Genomic DNA, 24,495 nt, shown 5'->3' on the forward strand with positions numbered 1-24,495 from the left:
TCACCCCAGGGCAGTGCTCTCAGAGGGGCTGCAGAATGAACCTGTGAACCACTAGGCCCCTGTCCGCTCCTGTTCTTTGTCCCTCCTGCCCTCCAAGCCTTTCACACCCTCCCCTCCAGTGGGGTGCAGGGTCTTCTCGCTCAGCAGGAACCTCCTCCTCGGCCCAGGCTTCTGGCTCCAAGAAAAAAAGGCTTTCTCCAGGGGACTTGCCTTCTCTCTGTCTGTCTGTCTGCCTATCCTTTCCTCTGGCTCCCAGAATCCTTCCTGGTTCTGTTCTGGGTGCTGAGTCTGAAGGTGAAGATCCAGGAAATGGCCTACACCCCCCCGCCGCCCCGTTTGTTGGTGTTGGAGAAGGGGCACTTGTTCCACTCACCCCCACCCCCATCCCCATCAGCACACCATTGGCCTCTGGGTGGAGCCTGGTTATCAGTCTGGAGACACCCTGGCCTCTCCTCGTTTATCTCAGTTTCTCAGGGGAGGCACAGTGGGGAGCCTTCACTCCCCAAGCCACCTTGCCCTTGGGAGCCACCTCTTGCCCTGCTCCATGCCTTTGCCGGAGCCTCTTGTCTTTACAGAAGTCGTGTGCTCCTTCCTGATATGTCAAGTTCTCCAAATTAGTCTCTTGAACATCCTCATTTGCCTCAAAGTAAGTGGTAAACATGACTCACAGAGAGGGGAAGGGAAACCAAAGTATCCCCCAACTCTTTAAAAAGCCCCCATTCTCCAATGTCTTAGTGGCTTCTTAGCCTTTTCTTCTGGATCTTCTTTAGCCTCTTCCATTGAGATGTGAGGCAAACCGCGAGCGGAAAAACAGGTCCACCATCTCTCCTTTCCTGCGGAGATGGTCTGATACGATTGTATTGCTCTCAGAGACTCGGGACAGTAAATAAGCAGATGCAAATGATGATAGCTGCCATTGGTTGCTGGCCTACAATATGCAAAACATACATTACTTCTTTAGTCCTACACTAATCTGTCAAAGGAGGTCTGGCTATTTTGTTTTACAGATGAGCAAATTGAAGGTACAGATTGAGTAAGAGACTTTCCCAAGATTACATGACTAATAACTGGTAGAACCCAGATTGAAATCAACTTCAGGCTGTCTAGATCTAAAATTCCTGCTCTGCATTAGACCGCATGATTTTTATCTATGAAATACAGAGTATACTTACTGAGTCTGTCGGGCGAAGAATGGTAGAACCAAGGCAGATGCAGAGAGCTGGAGATGTTTAGAGCACAGGGAAGATATGGCTTGTTGAGATGTGACCACCTCTGATTGCTGGGAAGGGGAAAGGCACAGAAGACCAAACCAGTAAGGTTGACACTTGAAAATAAAGAAGGCAGAGGGATGCAGTATTTTCTAGGTAAGATGCTGTGTGTGTGTGTGTGTGTGTTTAAATAAAGTTAAGGAAATTAAAGAATTGAATATGGGGGGTGGAGAGGAAGAGAAGTAAAAGAAATAGCTTCCCGGGTTCCTTATGTCGATTCAGAGTAAGCTTGCCCAGTTGTGTCCAACACAATCAATCAATAACTAATAAGTGTTATTGGTAGCAGATGCCCTAACATAAGAATGAGGGCATGAGGCCAGGCAAAGGTATGACTCTTTGGACTCCATAGACACCAGCTACAGCTGATAGCTATCTAAGCAGACTTCCCCAGGCTCTCATATTGGATATCTTCATGATGAGTCTAGTGTTCTTGCCAACCCAATATCTTTATTTCATATCTAGTTCTTAAACTCAACACATCTTGCTGATGACTTAGGATCTAAACTCAGCCTTGATTTTTGAGTTTTTCTATTCATGGTACCCACAGATATCTATCTACGTCCTGTAATACCCATATAAGGCTCACCTGGGGGATTAGCCAGCTAGTGTTGGAGAGGGAGGATAAACATCTGGGGGTGTGGACCGGGATTGTAAGACTTTACCTGAGTCTGCCAGAAGTTGAAGATCCAAGGTGTGAACTTAAGGCAAAATCCTTACAGTGCATATAAGCCTAAATCTGTGCACGTGACCTTAGGCACAAACTCTGAAGGGTAAGTGTTAGGCCTCAAAGAGGGGGCAGAGCCAACAGTCAGAAGCATAACCAGAAAGAAATTAAGTGGTCATAGTCAATGTTAAGATTATTAGTTTTGGAAAAAAGTTTTTCTGCAAAAGTAGAGTGGCATGATGACCATTCACATGCGTGGAAATGCTGGTTTAAAGTTCACAGATAAGAAAATGCCACATTGCTCTGCGGGCTGAGATGCCCTGCGATGCCTGAGGGCACAGATGACAAGGGCCACCATCTCTGTGATGCAAGTATTTGTAGGCATTCCTCACATGGAAGACTGACCCAGCTGGGTTCCTGACGTTTCTTTTCTCTGTAGAATTTTGCAGGTCTCATATAAGGCGCCGATGTTTCTGCTGCCACACGGGTGGAGCCAGCCCCTTACCCTAGCTAGAGGGGGTGTGAGGTTTTCAATAAAGTGGGTGTGATGGTTGTGACTTCTTATCCAGCAACTGTTCGCTCCTCTTCCCCTCCCCCTATCAACTGAGCACTTCTCCTGGTCCGTTGACGTTGGACTTGGCCGTGTGAGTTACTTTGGCCAATGGGACATTACCAACCATGATGAAAATGGAAACTGAGTCTTAAAACTGTTTGTATGATTTGTCTTGACTCTTGTACTCAGGCGATCCTTTATGGGAAAATATGCCTTCCTTCACCCCAGCTCCTTCAGCCTGAGTCCTTGAACAAATGCATGCAGCAGACTTGCATGAACCCACGTCCTCGATTCGAGACCGTCCAAATGCAACCTGAAGCCCAATGGAACACAGCCTATATCAGCGGGAAGCTGCCAACACACAGCTCTTGGGACATGAGAATGCCTATTTTTGTAACCAGTGAGTTTTGAGCGATTTGTTACAAAGCATTATACGGCAATGGTTGACTAAGGCAGTGGGCTTAGCAAGGCCTTATATAAATTTTTTTTGAGGATACCTACATTGAACTGATACCGGTGGGATTGGAGTTTCCTGTGGTCAGCGTACGTCCCTGCAGCCAGCCCTGTGAGATTGGGAAGAAGGGAGTGGTAACATGGAAAAATACCAAGAACAATAATGACAAGGATCCTCCTTTCGGGGTGTGTCAGTATGTACACATTCAAAGTTCAGTCTTCGGGTATTACCTTCCAGTTTCTGCCATATTCAAGTACCAGCCCCACTGTTATGTAACAATGGTTGATGGACTTACTAATTCAATTAAACAGCAACTGTGAATTCTTGTTCTAACCCTATATCTGTCTATAAAAGAAGTGCACACAGTAGTAACAATATTAAAAGTACTCTTTTCACTTGTTACTTAAATTTTTTCAAAAGGCATACATTCCTTTCTCTCAAAAGTGGTCCCCAAGTCCTAATATGGCTTCCTTTGAAAAAGTAATTAGAATGTGCCCAGACCTGCCCCAATGATCCGTTTCTTCCTCCTATTGCCAGCTCCGTCCACCCCCAGCATTGCCGGGGCCATCAAGGCTTATCCTGGGGTTTATTCCTCCTCAGAAGGTGGTTTTTTTAGCTGTTGTCACTGAAAGCAAGTGACCTTCGAGGTGAATTGCCTGTGATGTACATACTTGAGAGTGCCATGCTATGTAGCTAAATGGTCCAACCTTGATTTTGATACCTTAACCACTGCAGATGATAGCTGCTTCTATGGACAGACAACAAAGGCCACTATCATCAAAAGGTGAAACTGGACGTTAGAGATTTTGGAGAATAACAATCCTAGGCAGTCACATACCAGTGGTCAGGCAGGGAGGAATAGTTAAAAGAGTTTAGATAAAAGAAGATTCTGACTAGGAAGAGACTTCCAAAAACAGAATTTTCATGACCGAGAGGCCCAATGGTTAAGATTTCCCATCTCTGATCATTATTGACTTTATACCTTTGGACAAGTTTATTGTACTTTCATGTTTTCTCATCCGTGACCGTGAAGTGGGGGAAATAAGAGCTCTTAGAATGACTGTAAAGACTGAATGCGCTGAGACGTTGGAGGATGGGACACAGCCTGGACACAAGATGCATGTGTGTGGACGCACACCCTCCGTGTGCTTTCCATGCTCCGTGGGTCCCACGGAGCGAGCTGGCCATGAGCTGACTTAGAATGTACAGGCTGCAGGCTTCCTGCCTGAAGAGAGGCTGCCCAGAAAGAAGAAGCTGGACACACACCCTGGGGAGGAGAAACTGAGGAGAAATTAAGGCAAAACTGAGACCGGTACCCCAAAGGAAGGATAATCCAATTTGGAGGACTTTGGTCAGACATTCCTAGGGAGAAGAATACTGAAGAGCGCGTAAGAGTATCCCATAAGAAAGAGACAACTTTGGACCTCGGTCTCATCCAGAGAGCTTCAACACTGGATTAAAAGCAAAACTTTTCCTATCTTTACTTCTCCCCCTTCTCAAGCATCAATCTGGAAGGAATCAAAATCGCACTTGTAAGTTCAAAAGGAGACAGGTAGAGAAAGAGAGGAGATTCTGACCATGACCTGCATTTCCTACTGCAGCCGTTGAGCCCGAGATAAGGGCAAACGGGGGAAGAAAAGACATTTTGAAAGAGACCATGACCCAGAGCTTTGGTGGTAGCCTTCCCTTTTTATTACTAACAGTGACTGGGGGAACTTCTTATTACCTAAAGTACAAGGAGAAAGCCCCAAGACTTGCTCAAGATCTCACGCAGAGGTGGTAAACAAGCTGATAGAACTGGTTTTGCAGGAACAGTGGTAGGGAAGACTGATGACAATTCTGCTTGCATCTTGCTGTGTCTCACTCCATTATTAAAAAGTCACATTCACTTTTGTGACCATGGACAAGGAACTTCGCTTGCTCATCAAGTGGAAAATGAGAGGATAATACTTATGCATTATTTCAATTAAACCTATCTTATTAATACAAATGTCATAAAACGTTTAGCACTGGAGGGCCCTACGGAATGTTCAGTGGGCCTCCCGTGTTGTATGAGGGTTAATGAGCAACAATTTTCCCATTTGGAGGAACAGAATACCAAATGATGGGGCAAGTGGTGTGGTCTTCTTTGAAGCTTTAAACACACACACACACACACACACACACACACACACACACACACGAAAGATGACAGACTTGTTTGGAAGTGTACCAGTTATCTACTGCTCCATAATAAACAACCCCAAAATGTGTGGCCTTAAAAAATAATTTCCTGGCTCTTCCTTCTATGGCTTGGCAAATTAAGGACAGCTGGCGCGTCAGCTGGGCTCATTCATGTGCTTGGTCTCAAATGGCAGACCAGCTCACGGCTGCTTAATCCAGAATGCTCTCACATTTTGGTGGTTGGCTGGAACCGTTGGCCAAGGTGCCTGAGTTCTCCTCCAGGGAGCACCCCCGGAAGCCAGCACAGGCTTGTTCCCATGGCAACTGCATTTCACAAGAGCAAGAGTGGAAGCTGCAAGGCTTGGAGACCCGGGGTTGAAATGTGTACAATAGCACTTCCGCCATGCGCTCTTGGTCAATACAAGTCTCAGGGCCAGCCCAGGTTCAAGGCATAGAAAAACAAACCCCACCACTTCAGGAGAGGAGCTGTAAAGAATTTGCATGTCTGTTGAATAGGCCATAGGGGTGAAGGGATGCCTTCCCCGCGAGGCAGCATGTCATAAAGAGGTCACCGAACTAGGAGTCAGAAAACCTGGCTTTCTATCTATATTCTTCAAAAAGTAGCTGTGTGATTTTTACTAATTTTTCACATCTGTCAAATCTAGTACTCAAAGCCTATGATTCTAGGTTTCTGACTTAGTCTTTCTTTCACAAGGGCCTTAGAAGTTTCTATAAGTTGGAGGCCCCAGTAAGAGCATCATCTTCTTAGAGACAGCCGCAGACCAGAAAAGGAACTACCTAAGCACACCCCCCAACCCAATCCTGGAAGGTCCAGCCCAAGAGAGGTGAGAGGCGTCATGTGGTAGCTATTTGGGATCTTTCTTTGAAGATACCTGGTATTTTCCCAGTTGCCCCCCATTTATACTGTCCCTTCCTCCAGTCTGCTGTCTGTAAGGCATATGCTTCCTGGATGATAAGAATGAGGTTCACCCTCAAGGGACGGCAGACTAGTGAGCTGGAAGGAATCCAGCGTCAGTGTGGCTGTGGACTTTATGGGGCTGAGTGACCATACCATACATCTCGAGAGATGTTTTCTGAGAGAAAATTACTGTTTTCTTTAGGCTATTGTAGCTTTTTTCTATCTCTCGGAGTTGATTCTAATCTTACTAATGAACAGATATCGTTATCCGAGAAAAGTGAGGTGAATATCGACCCACCCGGGGCTACTGGATACGGATCACCATGTTCTGGCCTGTCCAACTCTAAGGACTGCTGGTTACATGGACTAGGATGTGAGTGGTTTTCTATAGGTTGTGATGCACAGCAACCCTGCACTGAGCAACTAGCAGCATGAGACCTCCTTCCTCTTTTCACATCATGCTGGTTCTCCCAAAGACCTGGATGTCATTGTTCAGACTGTTCACCTTGGCATCATTTCTATGAGCGTCTTTAACAGTTAGAGTTCTCCAGGAAAACAGAACTCACTCTAGGTGTTTCAAACAGAGGACATTCAATACACGGAATTGGGTACACAGATGATAGAAGAATTGAGATGCTGTATGGATGGGGGAACAATGAGACAACCCCCAAATCATCAACATCAGAAAACTATGAACTACAGCCCTTAAGGCTAGGGGAACAAAGGGGAGGAGGCTTCTACAGGAGCTGGGGCCCCCCAGCAGAAGATGGAATCATACTGGGCATGCTCAGCAAGCTGGGACCGTGGGAGAAAGAGCTGCCCAGTGGGAGTTGTAGCCACCAAGGAGATACAGCTGCTGCTGGAGGTGCCCTCTGAGGCACCAAGAGAGAAGGGGGAGCACCCTGAAAAATGATGCGGCCACCTTGGAAGACAGTTTGGAGGTTTCTAACAAAGCTAAACATTGTGCTCCTTGGTATTTACCCAAAGGAGTTAAAAACTTATGTCCACACAAAAACCTGCACACAGATGTTTATAACAGCTTTATTCATGGCAAAACATGGAAGCAACCAAGATATTCTTTAGTAGAAGAATGGATGAACTGTGGTATTGTATATCCAGACAATGGAATACTATCCATGCCATAAAGAACTGAGCAATCAAGCCATGAAAAGATATAGAGGAAACTTAAGTGAATGTTACTAAGTAAAAGAAGCCAATCTGAACCCTGACTGAGTAGCTCAGTTGGTTAGAGCATTGTCCCAATACGTCAAGTTTGTGGGTTCAATCCCAAGTCAGGGCACATACAAAAATCAACCAATGAATGCATAAATAAATGGAACAACAAACCTCTCTCTTGTTCTCTCTCTCTCTCTCTCTCTCTCTCTCTCTCTCTCTCTCAGGGATTATGGGGGAGGGGGTATAAGAATTAAAAAGTAGAGCACAAAGGAATTTGAGGATAGTGAAACTACATTGTACAATGTTATAATGATGGATACGTGCCATTATACATTTGTGCAAACCCACAGAATGTGTAATGAGAGTGAACCTTAATGTAGGCTACAACTTTGGGAGATGGGGATGTGTCAATGTAGGCTCATCTCGTGGAACAGAGGTACCACTCTGGTAGGGGATGTTGAAAATGGAGGACGCTAGATATGCTTGTGGAGGGGTAGGGGGTACATAAGAAATCTCTGTACTGTCATCTTAATTTTGCTGTGAACCTAAAACTGCTCTAAAAAAATTAAGTCTTTGAAAAAACAGTATGGCACTGGCATAGAGACAGACACAGAGATACACAGAACAGAATAGACAACCCAGAAATAAACACACACATATAGAATCAACTGATCATAGACAAGGAAGCCAAGAATACACCACAGGGAAAGAATAGTCTCTTCAACACATGGTGCTGGAAAGTTAAATATCCACGTATGAAAGAACAAGACTGAATTTTTATCTTCCACCATACACAAGATCAACTCAAAACAAATTAAAAGGATGTAGGACCTGAAACTGTGAAACTCGCAGAAGAAAACATAGGAGAAAAGCTTCCTGACTGTGGTACTGGCAATAATTTCATGGATGTTTTACCAAAAGCACAGACAACAAAGGCAAAAATAAACAAGTGGACGACATCAAACTAAAATGCTTCTGCGTGGTAAGAGAAACAATCAACAAAGTGAAAAGAAAACCTATAAAATGGAAGAAAATATCTGTAAACAGTATATTAAATAAGGGGTTAATATCCAAAATATATAAGGAGCTCATACAACATGACACCAAAGTAAATAATAAAACAAATACTCTGATTAAAAAGTGGGCAGAGAAGCCTGACACATATTTTCCCAAAGACATACAAGAGGGCAATAGAGATATTAAAAAAAGCTCTGCATCTCTAATCCTCAGGGAAAAGCAAATGAAAACCACAATGAAATATCACCTCATGTACGTTAGAAGGGCTACTATTGAAAAGACAAAGGATGCCGCTATGGAAAACAGGACAATGTTCCTCAAAGAAATTAAAAATAGAAGGACCATATGATCCAGCCATCCCACTTCTGGGTATATCTCCAAAGGAAAGGAAATCAGGATCTTGAAGGGGTACCTGCCTCCCAGGCCCTGGCTGGTTTGGCTCAGTGGATTGAGCGTCGGCCTGCGAGCTAAGTGTCGCTGGTTCGATCTTCCAGTCAGGGCACATCAGAGAAGGAAAACTCTGACTCCAAAAAACCTCCGCTGCCTTGCGGCATACCTCTTCAGGGGAAAGGCTAAGGGAGTAAACCCCGACAGAAAATCCGGAGCCGGAGTCCCTAAGGCGGTTCGACGTTGTAGTCAACACCGGCAACTCCTGCGGCGCACCTGAAGCCAAGCTGTATTGACTCCGTCTTTCCCTTGGACCCTTCAGCTGCGAAGAGAGGGGGGGTCTGCTGCATGGGCAACAGCAGACCCTCCATATCACCCTGCCCAGGCTCTGTAGCTTCAGCTTCACTGGAGAGGACACTCCAGCGTCATCGCAAGATGTCGATTCAACACGGGAGGAGACAGATACCGTGTCACTCCCGAGTTGGACTGCACAGCCATTCTCGGCGGTCCAGATAGACTCTTAAGAAGCTACACCATCGTCTCTCTAGACGGACGGCTGCCAACGAGAATGAGACCTGCCTCCCAAAGTTCATTGTCATTATTCACAATAGATGGAAAGATATGGAAAAAATGGATGGATAAAGAAAATGTGATATGTATATAGTGTATTATGAATAAGTCACACAGAAAAATACAAATATTAGATCACTTATATGTGAACTCATAGAAACAGAGAGTAAAATAGTGGTTGCCGGGGTCAGGGGTGAGAGAAATAAGGAAATTCTGGTCAAAGGCTACAAACTTCCAGTGATAAGGTGAGTAAATGTGATACACAGCATGGTGACTACAGTTAATATCATATCATATAGGAGAATATGGCTAAAAGGATAAATCGGAAATGTCACTACAAAAATATATACTAGTTCTAAGAGGTAATGGGTGTACCTTATTGCAGTAATCACCTTGCTTTTATGTATGTGAAGCACATACTGCCACTGTACAGTGGTCCTTCCCTTATCGCGGGTATTACGTTCTAGACCCCCCGCGATAGGTGACAATCCACGAAGCAGAAACCTTATGTTTATTTTAGTATTTGTATATATTTTAAGGCTTTAGAAACCCTTCCCACCCACTTATTAACCTTTCCCACTCCCTAATTAACCTTTTCCACACTTTTATAAACATTACTTATGTTCTTAAACCTATGCAACATTAACAACATATGTATACAGTACCGAAAAATCCTGCGATATAGCGAAAAATCTCCGATAAATAATTAAATATAATATTTTTAAAAACCCCACGATACAGTGAGGCCGCGATGAGTGAACCGTGATATATATATACTACTGCAGACCTTGAACTTACACAATATCCTAGCGCAGTTAGCTGAGGGTGTCATCCAATCTGCTCCTTGCCTGAATAGAGCAAAAAGCTGGAGGAAGGATGAATTTGCTCTCTTTGCTTGAGCCGGGAAAACCATCTTCTCCTGCCCTTAGGCGCCGGTGATTTTGGATCTCAGGCCTGCAGACCAAAAGCACAATCCACAAAAGGAAGAAATAATAAATTAGACTTCATCAAAGTTAATCGTTTTTGCTGTGCAACAAACCTCATTAAGAAGATGAAAGGACAGGCTACACACTGGGAAAAAAATATTTGCAAACCCCACATCTAACAAAGAACTAGCGTCTAATACATATATATTTAAGAAAGCCTCTCAAAACTCAACATTAAAAAAATAAAGACTCCAATCAGCAAATGTACAACAGACATGGAGAAACATTTCTCCGAAGAGGGTATAAAGATGACAAATCCATCTAGCCCCAGGCCCTCATAAGTCTAGTCCCACGTCATCTGCACTCCTTAAGCGGACAAAATAAGGTTTCCAGATTCATCCCATGACAACAAGAATATGCATGTTTTGCCTCTCTCCCTGTTCTTGTGTGGCTGTTGTGGTAAAGAAGTCTCCAGGACAATTCTCTTTGGGGGACCTTGAGTCTCTGAAGCAAATCTGATTTTGAAAATGGAATTTTCATCCTTTGCTTTCCAGATTGTCCTCTCCGTGTTCTAAAGCCTGCGGTCAGTAAATATAGAACTGGCGGCGGTGACTTGATTTTAGGGCAGAAGTTTGCGTTTTGGTGCCAATGCTATGTTTGAAACGTAAGAGTGTAGCTCATGGATTTCTACCATCTATATTTAAAAGACTGCTGGGTTATTTGAGCCTGGTGAATGCCTAACTCTCCTGATGAGGGTCTGAACCACAGCTCATGGCTCTCCAACAAAGAAGTGGATCCAGGACCGGGCTAGCGGTGGATGTCCGAAGCTACGGGACACGCACCCTGTCCAGGCCACTACTCTTGGCCTTACTGAAACCGACTTATAAACGCCGTTCCTCCACCGAGGAAACCCGAGCACAGCCAATTTTCTTGAGGTTTCACAGACTGTCGAGACAGCCCCCCAACTTCGCTCCCAACACCTCCATCCAGGGAGTCTTCAATCCTTTCTTGGATTTCAGTTTCTGCCCTGTGGCTAGAGGTGGCTTAGAGCTAGCGCGCTTTGTTTATACTTCGAGACTCACTTTGAGAAATAAAGGATCCGTCCTAGCTCCACCCCATAACTGGAAAGATCATCCAAGTAAAGGGAACTTCAACCCCAATGTGCATACTTATGGGTGGCAGTAGCACTGCTGGGCCTGTCTATCTTCCGAGCGGGCGTTCAGTGGCACAGCTGTTCTCTGCTGAGGTCACAGCTTCTCGGTTGTGTCCCCAGCATGTTCTGAAATGACTGTGCTCATTGTTTCTGCCTCTGACCATGACATAGGGGGCCTCCCACGGCCTCAGACAATTCATGACCTTTTCCAGGCCTCCACTCCACCCCCTTGCCAAGGTATTTTGGGGAAGTGGGGTGAATAGGGGTGGGGCAGGGCAAGGACACAGGCAGCATTCTGGCACCCGGAGGGACAGATAGGCAGACAATACACACACACACACACAAATAACTACTGTGATCTTAGGTAGTGATCTCTGCTGTGAGGAGAAACAAAGCAGGAATAGGGAGGAGAGAGAGGCAGAGGGCGGTGGTAACAAAGCAGCGCTTTTAATAATGCGATCTGGCATTTGGCTGGCAGGAAAGGGGTTAGCCATGTGATCTGAAGGAAGACGTTGAACTTCACATGTGGAGGGAAGTCACTGGGCAGTGTTTGAGGGATCCCTCAGTCTCCTGGGGATGGGGGATGTTAAATAGAAACAGGAAAGCTGGTTAGGAGGCCGTGAGAATCATCATGCAATCCAGGCAAGAGGAGAGGAAGGCGCAGATCAAAGTGACAGCAATGGAGGGAGCAAGAAGCAGCTGAAACGGAGATCTGTTAAAATAGTGCCTACAAGACGAGCCGACACGTTCTACGTGAGATGAGGCGAGAAGGAGGGATGTCACAAGCGAAGGTCTCGGTTGGATACGTGAAGAACTGGAGGAACTGGGGTACCACTTCCTGAAGGAAAGCAAACCTAGGGAGGAGTAGGGGGTGGCTGGGCACCTGCTGAGGGCTCTGTCTAGGTGTTCAAAGGATGCTCGCTGGACAGTGAAGTAGGGGTTTCGAGCCAGAAATTAAACAGAAACATCTAGAGCTCAAGGGAAAGGTCCAGAGTAGAGAAAACAAATTGGGAGTCTGACTTTAAGTACCGATAGGTTATATTTAAAGTCAAGGGACCAGCGGAGATCACGCGGGGATGGACCTTAGAGGTCAGGTCCCTCCCACATTTGATGGCTTGAAAGACAAGAAGCCAGCAAAGGAGACAGATGTGGGGAATGTACACAATTTTCGTGTGTGAGTATGTGTGTGTTCATACGTTGGTATTTTTAATTGGTAGATATCACAGCTATCCAAGAGATATAATGAGAGATGTGTGGGGGCCCATACAGATATCTTTATATGCTATTATGACATACTTTTTAATTACACTTATCAGAGGTTTGTCAATTTTTATCTTCTCTTCAAATAACCAGCTTTTAATTTTATGTAATTTATACCACTTATTTTCCATGTTACTAACTTATGCTTTTATATTTTGCTTTAGATTAATACTTTGTCTTATTTGAGAATTTTACAGCATAATTATTTTTCATTAATACCTCTTTGTTAAATTTCTTATTATGGACCTTTAAGGGAATACATTTTCTTCTAAATACTGTGTTTTGGCCACATCCCAATACTCTGATAGGCAGACCTGTATTTATTATTACTTTAAAATATATTTTTATTAAATTCTTAATTTCTTCCCTAAGCTAATTTTTACTTATAAAAATATATGTTTAATATCCCCCCAAATGAAGAACTTTGTTAATGTCTTTATTATTAATTTCGTCTTCAAATCTATTGTGGTTAAGAAGGTGTTGGGGAGAATTCCTGCTATGGGGAAGTTTTCTCATCTAATTTCACTACGGCGTGCTAAAATTGCCTGAATTATTGGATTGTCCAAGTCTTCGACTTCTTTTATTGGGTTGATGTCTGTCCCTGCCTTCCCCCTTCCCTGAGAACCACCACTCTTTCTGAGGTAATCCTGATGAACAAGAATTACGCTACAGGCCATGGGTATATGAACATGAGCAGCCTGTGGTGAGTGCTGTTGCTCCTTAATGATTATTTGGGGTGGCTGAGTGAGCCTCCTAGGCCATCATTTCCTAACTGTGGCCTCCCCATTGGCTGATGCCAGAAGACTTCTGCATCCACTCCTGGGTGTAGCCTCTGCTAGACTGGATCCCAGCTCCAGCTCAACCATCGCTGTTGCCTGGGATGCTTGATTCTTCTCCCTGAACCCTTCATACCGATGAAGCGATGAGCCAACCAGTTATGCACCCCTGGTTACCACTGGGTGTTAATGCTTCCTGCGTTTGAAGCCTTATTTGAGATCTTCTCCACGTGCTGAATTCAGTCAGAAACACATTGACATCTGCCCCTGGGATCTACCCACCGTGGGAAGCCGCTCTGTTGTTAAGTCTAACTCTGACTTCCTCCTCCTGCCACATCTGAAATGCTAAGGTGCTAGCACTTCTGCTGCCTGCACCTGCCGAGGGAGCGCACACCCTGACACTGTGAGGCACTCATCACACACGCGTGATTCTGTCACTGTCTCTGAGTTATCAGAGAACCAGGTGCCAAGCCCAGATCAACGACACACATGTTTATGAGGGAAAGGCCTTGGAGAGAACACAGGCAGGGAGTCAGAGACAGCTGGGAGAGTCCTCCAGCACACTGCAGCTCTGACCTGGAGGGGCGGAAAGAGAGAGGGAAGGTAGGTGGAAGCATTTTAGATGACCCCATCATCAGGGAGGCTTGGGAAATCACCGGGGCGTCCTCCAGCTGAAGCTTCAGTCAGAAGAACCTCTTGTCCTCAGGAATGGGCGTGCCTTGGATCCCGTGGGACCAGCCCGTGGGTGGCACTGAGTCCCACGGTGATGGGTTTCACAGCCCAGCAGCTGGAGTGTTCCTCAAGTAGCCCATGACCTTGGAGGCCCGGAAGGAGCGTTCTGATGGCTGCCATACTGAATCCCGTTTTAAACATGTTTCCATTAATATGCATTAGTGCCATCTGATGGAACGTAAAATTGTTCAAGTATTCTTTTCTAGTGTGCCTTTGCACAGTCTTATCTAGTGACCGTTGTTATTAATAATGTATGCACGGACATCGATTGTAGTGAATATCATTTATACTTTTCCTATAATTTAGTAATCGTGTCTTAGCTCATCTTCTGTTTTTAAGCTTTATAAATTGGCTATGCTTTTAAATACAGAATGAGACTTTCCTTGAGAGCTGTTTTATCTTTCGAGAAATAGTTATGGCTGAAATCCACTCAACTAAATTGTTCTCCCACCTATAGTTGTTATTTAGTTTTGTTTTAACTATTATGTCTTTTTACGTGTAGAACACGCTAACATGTACTATTTTAGAAAACGGATTGTAGATAGCTTTATTTAACTCAATTCCACACGATTAACAAAAACATTCTTATTAAACACCAAAAATAGAAACTTAGGACCCTCTTCTCTGACATGGAGTTTTGCACTAATTGTGACATGTCTAAACGTGTGTTTTAATCGTTTTCTTTTTGACTCCATATATGGTTTTGAGTCAGCATTGTATTGATCATGACGACCACCTATTAGCTCTCAGAGTTTTCAATTAAATCTCTTCAACATAACTTTTATGCATAGTGAGCTGCTAAAAATAAATTTCAAATGTTATTTATAGATGCATAGTCAGAAAATCCGCTCTGGCCTTTGAACCTGTAAAAAATCCTTCTACTTTTTGTTTTTTCCAAAATGATTGATCACTCAACCAGAAAAATGATCTCTGGGGAAACGGTTCTCTTTAAGAACTTAAAAATATGACCCTATTCCAGGATTTTCTGATTTTGGTTCTAAAAGTTGTAGTCTTCTTCATCTGTAATCTTGTGAATGTGGTCAGTTCCTTTGGGGATTCCTGTATCATCATTACACTGCCCCTGGCTGGTTTGGCTCAGTGGATTGAGCGTCGGCCTGCGAGCTAAGTGTCGCTGGTTCGATCTTCCAGTCAGGGCACATCAGAGAAGGAAAACTCTGACTCCAAAAAACCTCCGCTGCCTTGCGGCATACCTCTTCAGGGGAAAGGCTAAGGGAGTAAACCCCGACAGAAAATCCGGAGCCGGAGTCCCTAAGGCGGTTTGACGTTGTAGTCAACACCGGCAACTCCTGCGGCGCACCTGAAGCCAAGCTGTATTGACTCCGTCTTTCCCTTGGACCCTTCAGCTGCGAAGAGAGGGGGGGTCTGCTGCATGGGCAACAGCAGACCCTCCATATCACCCTGCCCAGGCTCTGTAGCTTCAGCTTCACTGGAGAGGACACTCCAGCGTCATCGCAAGATGTCGATTCAACACGGGAGGAGACAGATACCGTGTCACTCCCGAGTCGGACTGCACAGCCATTCTCGGCGGTGCAGATAGACTCTTAAGAAGCTACACCATTGTCTCTCGAGACGGACGGCTGCCGACGATTACACTCTCATTACAATGCAGGGGGCAGTAAATAAATGTATCAGCTTGCTCACCCTTTCTTCCTGTTGTTAGCCGGTGTGTTTCTGGCCGTGAAGGACAGCGACCCAGCCTGCCCTGACTTGGGCCGCAGGGAGAATTGCTTTCCCACGTAACCGCAAGACGGGACGTAGCTGGGCTTTTTGCGCTCCATGTTTCATCCTGGCTTCTTTTTAATACGAACTCCATCATCCACTGCAACCTGGCTTCCTCCACCCCTGGGCCGCAGCTGCAGGGGTGCACATTCCCGAGGTCCCCCCATCAAAAAGAAATGATTCTCTTCCTCCTCCCATGCCAGTTTGAAAAATGCCAAGGAAGAGCTGAGATGGGTCTTGCCTAGGTCAGCTGGATATTTGTCTGTCACAGCCGGGCTGAGAGGTGGTGCTCATGGGTCTGGTCAGTGTAGGTACCTGCCTGCAGGCCTACCGTTTGTGGCCAGGAGCACAGACTTGGAAAGCAGCCTGCATATACTTTGAACCAAATATTTGAAAGGGGAAAAGAGGATTTCCCAAGAGAAAGGGGTGCTGTCCCAGAGAAAAGAGGGACACACTTTAGGCAGACAAAGCAATCTGTCTCTCTTCATTATGTAACTTTTACTGATTTGAAACTCCCTATTCAGGAACTCCGTTTAATCCCAAACAGATTATTACATACCATTCTCTAGCTTTATCTCTATCTTTATTATTTCCTTTAAATCCAATTATGGTTTGGGTTTGATTTCCTAATCCATCCCATCAGTTGGACTTTTGGAGGTTAACAACAATATTCTTTCTAAACATTTAAAAGATAATTTTAAAAAATCAAATAATAATGCTATGTGTAAAGGCAAATGTGGAAGTTTCTAGCCTGTCGCCCATTCTCCACCCCCAAATTCCCAATCAACTCATAACAGTTTGTTGTGTCTCTTTTAAACATTTTAAAAAAATATTGTTTCATTTTTCAATTACCCTTGACTTAGAATATTATTTTAGTTTCCGATTTATGATCTTTTTCTTTATAACCCTTTCCATTCATATCTTAACACACAAGTGCAAACAGACATGCACACGCACACAGAATTTTTTTAAACAAAATTTATAATGCTTTACATGATATTCTGCAACTTCACTTTTTTAAATCATTTTAAAATATTCAGTTATACATTAGTATATACAGTATTCCCTCCATCTATTTAATAACTACATAGTCTTCCACTGTATGGATATTACACAATTTGTTTAATCTGCCCCTTTTTAGTGGGCGTATCAACTGCTCGTCGTTTCATTGTTTCAAAGCAGAGGATCTGTATGCTTCCAATCAAGGTAAACATGTCCTTGTGTGTGTATATATATCTGCACCTTGCTTGTGTAAGAATATCTGAAGAGTGAGTCCTAGAAATGTGTGGCTGGGTCAAAGAGCAGGGCAGCAATATTCGTAATCACTCTGTTGGAGTTAATCATTCCATTACAGACTCTTGTTCCAATCTGTCTTAGATTAATGACTCCTAGGATTCCCCTCCTTTCTTTGCTAGTAGATATTTTTCATTCTTTATAGTTGATCATGATATTCGGAGTCATTCCATTCCAGAGAAGTTAAAAAGTTCTCTTGGGCTCTTACATATTATCGAAACGCTGTATTGTTCTAGAATATTTTTCTTGTCTCATTTCTGCATACCTGCTGTCAATTTTAAGACACTGACGTTTTCATTTGTTGAGTCTTTATGTGGAAACTTTATTGTGTTCATTAGAGAAAAAAATCTCTGACCAATTACTCTCTCATTTTTTATTATGTCTCCAATGAAGCTTTTTTTAAAAAAATACCCTGCAAAACACCACCTATCTGAAATATATTATTCTATTTTCCAGAAAGCCTAAGTTTTATACTTCTTTTTACCACCAAATGTATTTGTATTTTATTTAAACATTAGGGAGGAAAACCAACCTCAACAGAGTCTACTGAGCGTACCTGACTGTGACGTAGGTCCCTCAAGATGAGCGATAGGACATCACAGTCAAACAGGTGTGATCTCTAAGGTCTGCCCCTCTACTGACATTGCTTTAATAAGGCCTTGGACAGGTGTGGCTTTTGCCCCAGGACGCCTCTCAGATTGTGAGCTCCCACCAACCTGCTATGAGTAAATCATTTTATCAAGCTTGATATAATTATATCCAATAAATAAATAAAATAGATTAGAGGAAATCTAACAGACTTCCTGTTAGTGAAGGGCCTACGCTTTATTTTGTCTGTGGACTTTGGGACATCTATTTTCCCATTTCCTGATCTCATCCAGAGTCTAGAAAGGTGAGGGGTGGGGGGATTTGTAGTTAAATTTTGGATGAATAAGATCTCACTCTATATGTTAATTGGCATACCTAGAGAACTAGCGTTATAGAGCATATCAAATAGAGAATATTTTTTAAGTGCCAGAATAGCAAAGGAACATAGAGCCATACTCAAATATTAGTGTCAAAACACAATATATTCACATGGTTAAAAATTAAAAATTCAAAAAAATGCTTTGAAACATTTTTTTCCCCATCTGTCCCCCAACATCTGATTCCCCTCCCCCACAGGAAAACAATGTTATTAATGTTCCAGTGTATGTTTATAGAAGTAATTTAAGCACATATAAACAAATACACCCAAACACATTTTTCCTTTTTGTACAATTGGCAGTATATTAAGCACATGTTTTATACCTGCCAAAATATTTTGGCATATCCCTACCTAAAGGTCCCTCTTTTACCCTCTCCTTTTTCAAAGGCTCCAGATTATTCTATAATATGGGTGTGACATTGTTTATTTGACTGCTTCCCCACTGATAAATATCTTAGTTGTTTTCAGTCTGCTGCTTTTACAGACAATGATGTGTTTAATAATCAAATACACACGTCATATCCATGCGTCAGATAATCTGAATGACAATTCCCTTGAAGAGGACTCAATGGATCAAAGGGTATAAACATTTGTAACTTTGAAAGATACATTGGGATTACCTACTATGCGGATTATTTCATTTTACACTATCTATTTTCCCACAGTTTGTTATACAACTTTTTTAGACTTGCCAATTCAATAAGTGGAAATGGTACTCCGATGTAGTTTTAATTTGCATTGATCTCTTTATGAGTGAAGATTAGGGTATTGTCAAATGCTCTTATTTTTGGCCCATTTTTTTTTTTTTCTGCTGGGTTGTTCTACATTTTCTTATTGATTTGGAGGAGCTCTATACATTGAGCAAATCAGCCTTTGATGGCATGAGTTGGGCGGATGTCCTTCAGTTTGTCATCTGTCTGTTTTCTTTGTTTTGGGTGGTATCCATACAGAATTTTTTTAAATTCATAATAAAATCAGATTTATCAACCTTTTCTTTTCTGACTTCTATGTTTATGCCAGACTTAGAAAAATCTTATTCATTCCTATATACATTCTTGTATTTCTTATGTTATTGTTAATGTTTATTTTTTTACACTTAAAACTTTCACCCATTTGAAATTTACCCTGGGGTAATATGGGGAGTAATGGATTTAGCTTCATTTTATTTCCTAGATTGCTGCCAAGTGAGATAATTTATTTATGAAATACCCCCCTCTTCTTTTACAAACGATAATATTCAATGTTTTAATTATAGCTCTAAAATCTGTCTTACAAGTATAGTTGCTCCTCATTACCCTTCTTTTTCAGAATGGTTTTGACTGTTTTTTGCTTGCTTACATTTGTACATAAAATTTTTAATCAGTTGGTCTAGTTAAAAAGCTCTTGATATAACATGTATAATTTTAAATGGATAAATTTAGGGGAGAATTGAGATCTTGCGTTGTTGAGTTCGCCTGTCCATTGGTTCGTGTCCTTCTTGCGTGCTTCTTGGGAGCACTTTGAACTTTTCTTTATGCAAATCTTGAACTTAAGTCTATTCCTAGTAATGTCTTACTTCTTCGTTGTTGCTTTTGTCAACAGAATCCTTTTGCTTCTGATATGCCTTCTAATTGGATTTTTGTTGTATATGTACAGGTTTTCAATTTCTGAATATAGATTTTTTATCCAGCCATATTGTTTAGTTATCTTGCTGCTTTTCAGTAAGTTTTCTTGAGTTTTTCAGATATGCAATCAGATTATTTGAAATTCAAGTTAATTTCGTCTTCGCCTCCTTTCTAACATTTTACACCCGCACTTTTTTTTCTCTTGTCTAATAGCATTGGCTAATGTGCCAGAAGTTTTCATTTACTCAGAGAGGAAGTATAGGAATTTCTACTGACGGTCTGTCATTTTGTGGCACACGATCTATGATCCACGCCTTCCCCAGGAGCGTGGGCAGCTGCAAACCTCTGGGAGGAGGGCCTGAAACAGAAAGATGTCTTGAAAAGCCCTGTCTAAACTCTAGGCAGGGAAGCGAAATTCCCTTCCTAACCAACCCCGTTGCCACTAGGGGGGACAAAGGTCAATATTAATGTCTTTGCTGACCTCTTCTGGTAAATCCCAAACAAGCCGAAAGATAGCAGATTTGAATATTTTTCCAGAGAGGTCCGTGGGTTTTTCTTGGCTGCCTGTGTGAAAAGATTTTTCAATATCCTGAAGTTATTTTTAAATCCCACACTTTTCTTGAACATCTCTGCTTCATTTTTCGTCTTTTCTCTTTTATAAAACTTCCAAATCGTTATCCCTCCCCTCTTCCCTTCCTCAGAGTTTTGGCTATTCCCATACCCTTGTATCCACAACTGTCATCCTGCCCGACGTTATTTCGGAGCTCCAAACGCACACGCTCCCTGCAGCAGGGCTGCCGCAATGGTGAAGAAATGGCTGCCGTGGCTGGAGCAGTTTCGATGGACGGTGGGCAGGGGCAAGAAGTGAACGGCAAGCGTGGGAGTGGTAACAGGGGGTGCGCACTTCTATTTCAGGAAACTTGGTAAAGGAGAAAAGATATGATTGGCTGGTGACTTCATGGGTAAAGCAAGAATTGGGAAAATTGACTCATTCATTCATTCACTCATTCATTGCTGAGAGTGTGCAGCGGGCATGCAGATACACCCGTCCTATCTCTCACGGCAGGGAGTGTAACTAGCTGCTGTGCACTGGATCCACCCTTGTCTCCTTGGGGCCATGCTTCCCACGGGCTGCTCCCAGCTGACAGCCGTGGGAGGCAGGACACAAAGGCAGGCCTGTTCCCAAGAGAGGCTCGGAGCAACTCAATGGCCTTGTTGAACTTGGTTAGGTCTGAGCTGCAGAATAAGACCCTTTTCTCCACAGGCATTTTCCCCGAAACATTTTCTGCACTGGTGGCTTGGTGCCTGGTTCTCGGAGGACCCAGAGTGGAAGAGCCTTGGCGTGTCTGAAGGGTAAGGGCAGGAGTGGAAGAAGAAGATTTCATTCCCCATCTCCTCTCTTGCAGATTCCTTTGCAAACTCTTTAGTTTTTGTCTGTCCGTCTGCCAGCCACATGTCCTGCTGGCTGATCACAGTGCTCCTGTCAACAGCTCCATTCTCCTGACATGAACCTTGACCTTTCCCCAACTCTGAACTTCCCATGTGGCTTTCAGCTGAAGTAAACCAGAGACAAAATCAGTGGACCTCAATGTAGACAACTATCATATCCTCCTACAGTTTTGTTCCTATGGTGGAAAAGTTGCCCATTTTCTGATTGCCATTACAGTGATGTATTGAAATGGACATTTTCATTGTCATAAGATTTCAAAGGCCAAAGCTCAGGAAACAGGTGTTAAGTACCACAAATCCTAAAGGACATGAGTCTGCAAGACTTATTAAAAATGAAGTGATATTCCACTGACCTTTATTTCACCACCTATCCAGGTTATAAAGTCAAAACTACAGTTACCAGAGGAAAGAAATTCATAGGGGGGAGAGTTCTGCCATCCCCCCTCTCCCATATCTTCTAGCAAGTCAAGGCATCTCTAAGACAAATCCCCCACAGAGATCAGAGATGCAGAAGTAGCCTATTACTTATCCTGCTTCCAGGCTGGATGCAAAACCCCAGGGGCGCATGCTGGTGTCACTAGAATAGCGTAGTGACAGAATTCTAGGAAGAAATGAATACTTATCTTCAGAGTTAGAACAGAAAGAGCTCTAGTCTTGTCGAAGATGGGGATGAGAGCAGGACTGCATTCTTAGCACTGACATGGCAAAACGTGCACGTATGAGCCATCTCAAAGTTTCCTGGTCCAAGATGATGTCCTCCTTGGATGAAGAGACTCTGGCCCTTCCGGGGCAGTAAGTTGAATGACTAAGCAATGCAGGGATTGAAGGATGATTGCTAAGCAATGTGACCTGCACATGTCCTTTTGCAAGATCTAAAGAACCCACGACTGTGCCCAATAAGAAAGACACCATCTGGAGCCCGACCCTGCGGAGGGCATCAAAGTCAGCAGCTTAGGAAAGGGGAAACAGCTCCTGACAATAAAAAGACATTGGCCCCTTTCTCCTAACCTTTCCTTCCTTTTCCTGACACCAGAATACTCAAGGCAGAGATGGAGGGTTGGAGTAGACCCTCAAGGAGGCGTGAAAGAGCAAACCATTCCTGCTCTCCACTTGCGGGTCTCCAAGGTGCACGTCAGACATGACCAGGAGAGAAGAAACTACCTCTTTAAAGGAGACGCAACATTGAAATTCTAATACAGACTGGTACGCACAGTTTAACACCTAATAACAGGTCTTCATGAATAACAGGAAGCTGTCTTTATAAGCAAAATGACAGGACCTGCCCTACATGTCACACAGAGGAAGGGAAGAGGAGATCTGATGAAGCATATTGGGAGCAGAGGTGGATGGAAAAGAAAGCCATTTCCTCTTTCTACCCCCATTAAATTTAGCTCATTGGATAAACTGGTTATATACACTTTGACAGGTCCGTAACATCAAAAAGCATGGATTAAAAGGCCCAGCCTCATTGAGTTAATTAATGGAAGTGCTGCCAGGACCTTTCAAGGGAACCCTTCATGTCATTTCCCCCCCAGGGACAATGATCTTCCAGTACCTGGGCCTCCTCCAATTCTGTGGACAATCGCATTGCAGAATGCCCACGGGTCACTGTATTCTCTCCAAGCGCTCTTACGGGGCCCACACAGGAAGCAGGCAAAGTCCCTCTTCTCTTCACCTCAAGAGGCATGCCCCGTGATTTGTTTTTGATACCGCAAGACCGGTCGTAATTATTCTGATCTGGCCAATGCTGTGTGTGTTCAGGAGTAGGAAAAGCGTGCTGTTCTACTTAATCATCACCTATAATTTTAAATATTAGCTAGTTACAATAAATCAATGGTTGCTTGGCAACCAAAGAGCTGGGATTTTTGAAAGGAAGCCCTCCATTACTGTTCAGACCAGGAGGGTAAGACTTGGTGAATTCTTTCTGATGGAACCAAGCCCTGGGGCCAACAGAGGCAAAAACAAGGGAACACGCATTTTACAGCTTAGTTAATTGTAGGAGAGTAGAGAGGAAGTAAATTGCATTTCATCTCCTACTTCGCATTAGAACTCCCCAATTTGAGAACAAGTACTAATTAGCTGGAAGGAGAGCTCAGCTGTGACTTAGCTAAAAATGGGATCTCTTGCAAAATCGAGTGTGGTGGATCTGATTCACTTTGCCTGTGAATCCCGGCCTCATCCTGACAAAACAACATGTGGGAAAGGAGTTTTAGAGCATTTTGAAAACTTTAAGGCATCTGGTCAGAGAACTGACCAGCTAGCTTGCCCACAATGTATCCAGAAATAAAATCCACTCTGGCGTTTTTGGCTCAGACTCTTCTGATGAGAGTGTCTCTAGCCAAGATTAACTTCATTGGCTAAGGGTTGATCTAATGGCCCAGAAAAGGATCTGGGAATAAGGACAACATTTTTAATAAAGGGAAGGGAAGGGAAATGGACTGTGGGTGATTTGCAAGCTTCTGGGAGGGTTTTGGGAATGCACGTAGGCATTAGAGAACATTTAAGCAGTCATCTGAAAGCCTTACATTAGTAGTCAATCAAAACTATTCAGATGACTGAATGCTGAATTAACACACACTTCATTCTGGAAATTTGCTCTACTTAACTTCTGACCGAATGCAAAATGGTATCGGAGCAAACAAGGTAGTTTTGATTTTGATGTTTAAATTAATTAACCTCTTGTGACTTCCTGTGTTAGTCAAGATTTTTTTCTTATCATGTTGGAGACTCTCCCGTTTTGATGTTAACATTTCTTAGCCACTCACGTGGAAACTATAGAAGATGCTGGCGAGGGAGGGATGTCCTAAGGAGGAGAAAATGGACGACCGCGGGAGGAGGCAAACGACTTTTCACCTGTACTTTTTATTTTCATTTGGTTTCCACTCGCTTCTACATTTTGGTACTTTCTGAACTTTTTATCACATACAACATGAAAATGAATTTCTACATGCATGTGGTTCAAAGAAAAGCACTATGCCGCAGTGGGAAGACAAGATCTGGAATTAGAGACCCGGATTTAAATCTTGGCCCCTGAATACTTACGAGAGCGTGGGCAAGCTTTTCCCTATCTCTGAATCTCCCTTTTCCTCCTCCTGAACGTGAGTCAGAATACTTCAGCAGACCTGCTCCCCAGACGCCCTGCGCTGTGGTTATGTTACAAGGAGCATTCAATCTATTCAGTAAAACCGGTTTAATGTATAACACCCATAACCCCCACGGAGAAAATAAACATGTTTATAACAAACCCAGTTAAATGTGTATAGAAGAACTTGGTTCTACAGTTCTAACGCTTTCATTGAACTTTGCCCCCAGTTCCTCAGCTCTTCTGGAGAGAATCAATAGAGTATTGACCACCCTTCAGTGATCCTAATTTCTTAAGGCCATAGTTCAATCTGGCTTTTAACAAGCAGCTCCATTGTGCTTT

General features: G+C 43.4%; 1 long non-coding RNA gene across 1 annotated transcript; it reads left to right on the forward strand.

Moving 5' to 3' along the window:
• Window positions 1–1,258: 1,258 nt before the first annotated feature.
• LOC150002266 (uncharacterized) lies at window positions 1,259–3,262 on the forward strand. Its single transcript, XR_016512974.1, has 2 exons — window positions 1,259–1,364; window positions 2,675–3,262. It is a non-coding gene; the product is annotated as an uncharacterized LOC150002266 (long non-coding RNA).
• Window positions 3,263–24,495: the final 21,233 nt, after the last annotated feature.

Source organism: Furipterus horrens, unplaced genomic scaffold, assembly GCF_987537825.1.
Source record: "Furipterus horrens unplaced genomic scaffold, mFurHor1.1.pri manual_scaffold_9, whole genome shotgun sequence".
NCBI classification, from domain to species: domain Eukaryota; kingdom Metazoa; phylum Chordata; class Mammalia; order Chiroptera; family Furipteridae; genus Furipterus; species Furipterus horrens.